This window comes from Cherax quadricarinatus, chromosome 2 (genome assembly GCF_038502225.1).
Source record: "Cherax quadricarinatus isolate ZL_2023a chromosome 2, ASM3850222v1, whole genome shotgun sequence".
Lineage (NCBI taxonomy): Eukaryota > Metazoa > Arthropoda > Malacostraca > Decapoda > Parastacidae > Cherax > Cherax quadricarinatus.
The window spans coordinates 15,016,061-15,023,560 of NC_091293.1; positions in this window are offsets into that span (position 1 = coordinate 15,016,061).

Consider the following 7,500-nt stretch of genomic DNA (forward strand, 5'->3'; position numbering starts at 1 on the left):
CGAACCTTAGTTCCTGGTCTCTTCTCTTTCGTTTATGTGTGTACTCAGGTAGTTATGGTTGCAGGGGTCGATTTATAGCTCCTGGCCCCGCCTCTACCTGGGTCACTACTAGGTCACTCTTCGTGCTCTAAGAGCTTTATCATACCTCTTCTTAAAGCTATGTATGGATCCTACCACCACTACATCACTTCCCAAACTGTTCCACTTCCTGACAAATCTGTGACTGAAGAAATACTTCCTAACATCCCTGTGATTCATCTGAGTCTTCAGCTTCCAACTGTGACCCCTTGTTGCTGTGTCCAATCTCTGGAACATCATGTCTCTGTCCTCCTTGTCGATTCCTTTCAGTATTTTATAAGTCGTTATCATATCCCCTCTATTTCTCCTGTCCTCCAGTGTCATCAGGCCAATTTCCTCCTCTCCTCGTAGGGCATGCCCCTTTGCTCAGAGACTAGTCTTGTTGCAAACCTTTGCATTTTCTCTAGTTTCCTTAAGTGCTTGGCTAAATGTGGGTTCCAAACTGGTGTTGCATACTCCAAAATGGGGCTAACGTACACAGTGTACAGGGTCTTGAACGATTCCTTATTGAAATGTCGGAATGCTTTTTTCAGGTTTGTCAGGCGCCCATATGCTGCAGCAGATATTGTATTGATATGCTCCTCAAGAGATGTTCCCGGTGTTATACTCACCACAAGTTCCTTTTCCTTAAGTGAGGTTTATTGTCTCTGGTCACCTAGACTGTACTCCGTCTGCAGCCTTCTTTGCCTTTCCAATCTTCAAGACTTTGCACTTGGGGGGTTGAACTCCAGGAGCCAGTTGCTGGACCAGGCCTGCAGCATGTCCAGATCCCTTTGTAGTTCTGTCTGGTCCTCGTCCGATTGAATTCTTCTCATAAACTTCACGTCATCTGTAAACAGGGACACTTCTGAGTCTATTCCTTAATGTCCTTCACAAATACCAGAAACAGCACCGGTCCTAGGATTGACCCCTGTGGAACCGCGCTGTCATAGGCGTCCACCCTGACACCTCGCCACGTACCATGACTCGCTGTTGTCTTCCTGACAGGTATTCCGTGAACCATTGTAGTGTCTTCCCTGTTATCCCTGTCTGGTCCTCCAGCTTTTGCGCTAATCTCTTGTGTGTGTCAAACGCCTTCTTACAGTCCAAGGAAATGCAATCTACCCACCCTTCTCTCCCTTGTTTTACTACTGTCACCTTGTCATAAAACTCCAATAGGTTTGTAACTCAGGATTTCCAGTCCCTGAAACCGTGCTGGTTGTCGTTGATAAGCTCATTCGTTTCTAGGTGTTCCACCACTCTTCTCTTGGTAATCTTCTCCATAACTGCATACTATACATGTCAATGATATTGATCTATAGTTTAACGCTTCGTGTCAGTGTCCTATTTTAAAATTTTGGACTATGTCTGCTGTCTTCCATACCTTAGGTAGTCACTCAGTTTCAATAGATGTATTGATTGTTGTTAGTGGTACACATAGCGCCTCTGCTCCGTTTCTCAGGACACATGGAGTGATGTTATCCGGCCCCATCGCCTTTGAGGTACCTAGCTCGCTTAGCAGCCTTTTTACATCTTCCTCAGTTGTATGTACTATGCTCAAAAGCTAATGGTGTACCCCACCTCTCCGTCTTTCTGGAGTCCCATCTGTCTCCTCTGTAAACACTTTGAATCTCATGTTGAGCTCCTCATATACTTCCTTTATCAGTCTGATTATCTGGCCCTTTACTGTTGTTTTCTTCCTGATGTGGCTGTACAACAGTTTCGGGTCAGATCTGGCTCTCGCTGCTATGTCATTTTCTTATTGTCATTGGGCCTCCCATCTTACCTGTGCATATTCGTTTCTGGCTCTACGACTGCTCTCCTTATTCTCCTGGGCTCTTTGCCTTCTATACTTTTTCCATTCTCTAGCACACTTGGTTATGGCCTCTCTACACCTCTGGGTGAACCAAGGGCTTAACCTGACCTTCTCGTTATTTCTGTTATCCTTGGGTACAAACCTCTACTCAGCCACTGAGCCCCGGGCAAGAAATTCATCATGCCTCTGTAGTCCCCTCTCTTGTAGTTTGGCTTCATTCGTCCTGCCATTTCTGCTTCCCGCTCTACTTGTAACTACTATATGTTCGAAGCTCAGAACCACGTGGTCACGGGCCCCGAGGGCTCTTTCATATGTGATGTCCTTAATATCTCCACTACTCAAGGTGAATACTAGGTCCAGTCTTGCTGGTTCATCCTCTCATCTCTCTCTGGTAGTGTCCCTGACGTGTTGGTACATGAGATTTTCCAGTACCACCTTCATCATCTTAGCCCTCCACGGTTCTGGGCCCCCATGTGGCTCCAGGTTCTCCAAGTCGATTTCCGTGTGATTGAAGTCACCCACAACCAGCAACATTTCCCTGCACGCATGAGCCCTTCTGGCCACTTTAGTTTGTATATATGTGTGTGTGTGTGTGTGTGTGTGTGTGTGTGTGTGTGTGTGTGTGTGTGTGTGTGTGTGTGTGTGTGTGAATAAATACCTTAAAAGTGATTTAAATGAGCTGAAAGTCCCTAAACAAACTAATAAACCCATATAACTCTAAGTAGTTGGAAACTTGGTGAAGAAAAACTTTGTCGTTCCCTTAGACAAAATCGGGAGAACGACTCTTACTGACTCCTTCTATAATGAAATTAAATCAATAATTATTAAAAGACACATTCAGGTTTCCCTGATTCCCTTCGTGAATGTTGCTTTGCTCACACTCCAACAGCACGTTAAATCATAAAATTCACTTGCCATGTCTCACTCCTTCCCATCAACTTGGGATGGTCCATATCCCTACTTCCCTCCACAACAGATGTATTGGCACTCCTAGTCATCCTATTTTGCTCCGTACTCTTTACATGTCCAGCCTCCTATTAGCTGCATCGTTTAAAAAGCCTTACTCTACACGCTTATAGCAGCGTATTTAGGTATACTGTAAATGTACTACAACATACTCTTATAAGAACTCTGGTACACTTCTCTTCTTGCCTCCATGGATAAAGTTCTTTTTGTTTAGTTCCTCCATATCCTCCTGATATCCAATCTAATAATGTCTAAATTATTTACCTCATCACCTTATTCTTTCCAGTGTTTACTTCTAATTGTTCTTCACATACCCTCCCAAATTCATCTATCAACCTTTACAGCTTTTCATCATGATTTCCACAAACACTGTCATCGACAAAAAAGGAGCTGTAACAACTCCCACTTTGTATCAGAATTCAACATATTTAAAGCCTACACCTCGCCATGACACACTACCTGGAGGTTACCTGCAGGTTATTCCGGGGATCAACGCCCCCGCAGCCCGGTCCATGACCAGGCCTCTAGCCTTCATTTCTTTTACAATCCCATCTACAAATATGTTAAACAATCATGACGGCATCACACATCCTAAGGCCCGCCATCAGTGGAGAGTAATCCCTATGTCTCCGACATACACTAACCTGTGCTCAACTCTCCAAAAACTCTTTACCGCTTATGTTAACTTACCACCTATTCGATTCATTTGAAGCATCTGTTTTACTGTCTTCCTATCTACCCTATCATATGCCTTTTTTAAATCCAAAAATGCAACAAAAATATTCTTCACATTTTCTTGCCTTATTCGGCAAGAAGAGCGTTGCTACTTAAGCAACGCTCTTCTTACGTTTTCTTACGATTTTGGCTTAAATAGCAACGCTCTTCTTGCCGAGTAAGGTAAGCGAAAATTTGTGTTTGCAATAATTTCGCAAAAATCACTCTGAACCTAACGAAAAAAATATATTTCATTGTGTTTGTTTATTATTAAATTACTGTAAACTTATTTAAAATATATTTATTTGGATTAGGCTAAATTAAATTGCGCTTGTTATAATAAGTTTAGGTAAGTTTTTTAAGGTTCTTTTGGTACAAAATTATTAATTTTTTCATTAACATAAATGAAAAAATATATCTTTGAACGTATAAGAGAAAATTTTAGAAAGGACTTAATTTTATATGAATTCTTGCTAATTGACCAGTTGTATCTATTCGGCACGACATATTTATGTATAATACACTTGCTCCTCTCCTTTAATATAATGTCTCTGTTTTATGTCATACATAGAAGAAGATAAAGTAAGAAAAGTGCAGAGAAATGCGACAAAGTTTGCTCCTGTGATAAGAAACGTTCCCTCTGACGAAACATTTCGATAATTTTCTCTGCTCTCTCATCGGAGATTAACACTGTGAAGAGTCTCAGTCAAACCCTCAAGACGCGAAACACATTTATGACACTGAGAAGCAGAGAAATACTCGGGACACTAAGTGGTTCAGTCAGATCAAACTCCGAGTCATTATCAGATGAGGTGTTCTCAGCTTATATAAAAGAAAGGGGAGGCCTGGTTAAGGACAGAGCCGAGGGGGCATTGACCCCTGAAACACTCTCCAGGTAGACTCCAGGAATGAAGAAAAAAACATTAAAATTGAAATTCAAACATTTAATATTAGGTGACCCCCCTCCCCCCCCCCTTGGGCACAATTATCTATTTAACGTTACATCAGAAAATTATTGTTGTTTTCTGACTTCTATATTTAATTTATCGTATTATTTTACAACCTTTCAGTAGATGTTGATTATACATTATCTTGGAGTGTATTTGTGCTCGCCTACATTTGGTTGCAGGCGTCGAGTCACAGCTCCTGGCTCCGCCTCTAAACTTGCCAACTGTCACATCAACTTCTTCCTAGCCTAATGGGTCCTGTCGTACCTTCTCTTAAAACTATATATGATGTTTGTCTCTGCCACTTCCTAACCACTGAACAAATACTTCCTGACATCACTTTCAAAGATCACAACAATGGATCTACTAAATCTGCTAGGAAAATGATAGGGTGGATAATGAGGACCTTCAAACTATGGATGCCAGGCCATTGATGATTCTCTTCAAATTTCTTGTTCACTCTAGGCTGGAATATTGCTGTACACTAACGGTGCCTTTCAAGGCAGGTGAAATTGCTGACCTGGAGAATATACAGAGAGCTTTCACGGTACATAAAAGTACCATAAAGCACCTAAATTACTGGGAACAGTTGAAGTCCCCTGTCTTGTACTCCTTGAAACGCAGGCGAGAAAGATACATCATAATACATATTTGGAAAATCCTAGAGGGACTAGTCCCAAATCTGCACACGGAAATCAGTCCCTACGAAAGCAAAAGACTCGGCAGGCAGTGCAACATCTTCCCCAATGAAGAGGAAGGGTGCCATGAGTATGCTAAGAGACAACATAATAAGTGTCAGGGGTTGTGGTTCGTGCGTCGGTTTACATCCGGCGAGCAGAAACAGCCCGGTTGGTTGATCAGGCCTTGATCCACTACGAAGCCTGGTCATGGACCGAAATACCTCAGAATACCCTCCAGGTACACTCCAGGTATCCCTGTGACTTATTTGTGTCCTTAACTTTCACGTGTATCCACAGGTACCTGTTTCTCGCCTTTCAAACAGCCTATCCCTATTTACCCTTAGGAATTCCACTATGTTGTTATCATATCTCCCCTGATTCTTCTCTTCTCCAGTGTGGTTAGATTAAATTCCTTGAGTCTCTCTTCGTAGCTTATACTCCTTAGTTCTTGAGGAAACCTTGTCACATCCTTATGCGTTGTGTGTGTGTGTGTGTGTGTGTGTGTGTGTGTGTGTGTGTGTGTGTGTGTGTGTGTGTGTGTGTGTACTCACCTAGTTACTCACCTAGTTGAGGTTGCGGGGGTCGAGTCCGAGCTCCTGGCCCCGCCTCTTCACTGATCGCCACTAGGTCACTCTCCCTGAGCCGTGAGCTTTATCATACCTCTGCTTAAAGCTATGTATGGATCCTGCCTCCACTACATCGCTTCCCAAACTATTCCACTTACTGACTACTCTGTGGCTGAAGAAATACTTCCTAACATCCCTGTGATTCATCTGTGTCTTCAGCTTCCAACTGTGTCCCCTTGTTACTGTGTCCAATCTCTGGAACATCCTGTCTTTGTCCACCTTGTCAATTCCTCTCAGTATTTTGTATGTCGTTATCATGTCCCCCCTATCTCTCCTGTCCTCCAGTGTCGTCAGGTTGATTTCCCTTAACCTGTATGTGTGTGTGTGTGTGTGTGTGTGTGTGTGTGTGTGTGTGTTTGTGCGTGTATGTATGTATGTATGTGCGTGTGTGTACTCACCTAATTGTGGTTGCAGGGGTCGAGACTCAGCTCCTGGCCCCGCCTCTTCACTGATCGCTACTGGATCCTCTCTCTCTCTGCTTCCTGAGCTTTGTCATACCTCTTCTTAAAACTATGTATGGTTCCTGCCTCCACTACTCCACTTGCTAGGCTATTCCACTTGCTGACAACTCTATGACTGAAGAAATAATTCCTAACGTCCCTGTGACTCGTCTGAGTCTTCAGCTTCCAGTTGTGACCCCTTGTCCCTGTGTCCCCTCTCTGGAACATCCTATCTCTGTCCACCTTGTCTATTCCCCGCAGTATCTTGTATGTCGTTATCATGTCTCCCCTGACCCTTCTATCCTCCAGTGTCGTCAGTCCGATTTCCCTTAACCTTTCCTCGTTCGACATTCCCTTGAGCTCTGGGACTAGCCTTGTTGCAAACCTTTGTACTTTCTCTAACTTCTTGACGTGCTGACCAGGTGTGGGCTCCAGACTGGTGCTGCATACTCCAGTATGGGCCTAACATACACAGTGTACAGTGTCTTGAACGATTCCTTATTAAGGTATCGGAACGCTATTCTCAGGTTTGCCAGGCGCCCGTATGCTGCAGCAGATATTTGGTTGATGTGTGCCTCCGGTGATGTGCTCGGTGTTATGGTCACCCCAAGGTCTTTCTCCCTGAGTGAGGTCTGTAGTCTTTGTCCACCTAGCCTATACTCTGTCTGCGGTCTTCTTTGCCCCTCCCCGATCTTCATGACTTTGCATTTGGCTGGATTGAATTCGAGAAGCCAGTTGCTGGACCACATGTCTAGCCTGTCCAGGTCTCTTTGCAGTCCTGCCTCATCCTCGTCCGATTTAATTCTTCTCACCAACTTCACGTCATCTGCGAACAGGGACACTTCAGAGTCTATTCCTTCTATCATGTCGTTCACATATATCAAAAATAGCACTGGTCCTAGAACTGACCCCTGTGGAACCCCGCTCGTAACAGGCGCCCACTGTGATACCTCTTCACGTACCATGACTCGTTGCTGCCTCCCTGTCAGGTATTCCCTTATCCATTGCAGTGCCCTCCCTTTTACATGCGCCTGATCCTCCAGCTTCTGCACTAATCGCTTGTGGGGAACTGTGTCAAAGGACTTCCTGCAGTCTAGGAAAACGCAATCTACCCACCCCTCTCTCTCGTGTCTTACTTCTGTTACCTTGTCATAAAACTCCAGGAGGTTTGTGATACAAGATTTGCCTTCCATGAACCCATGCTGGTTTTCATTTATAATCTTGTTCCTTTCCAGGTGTTCGACCACTCTCCTC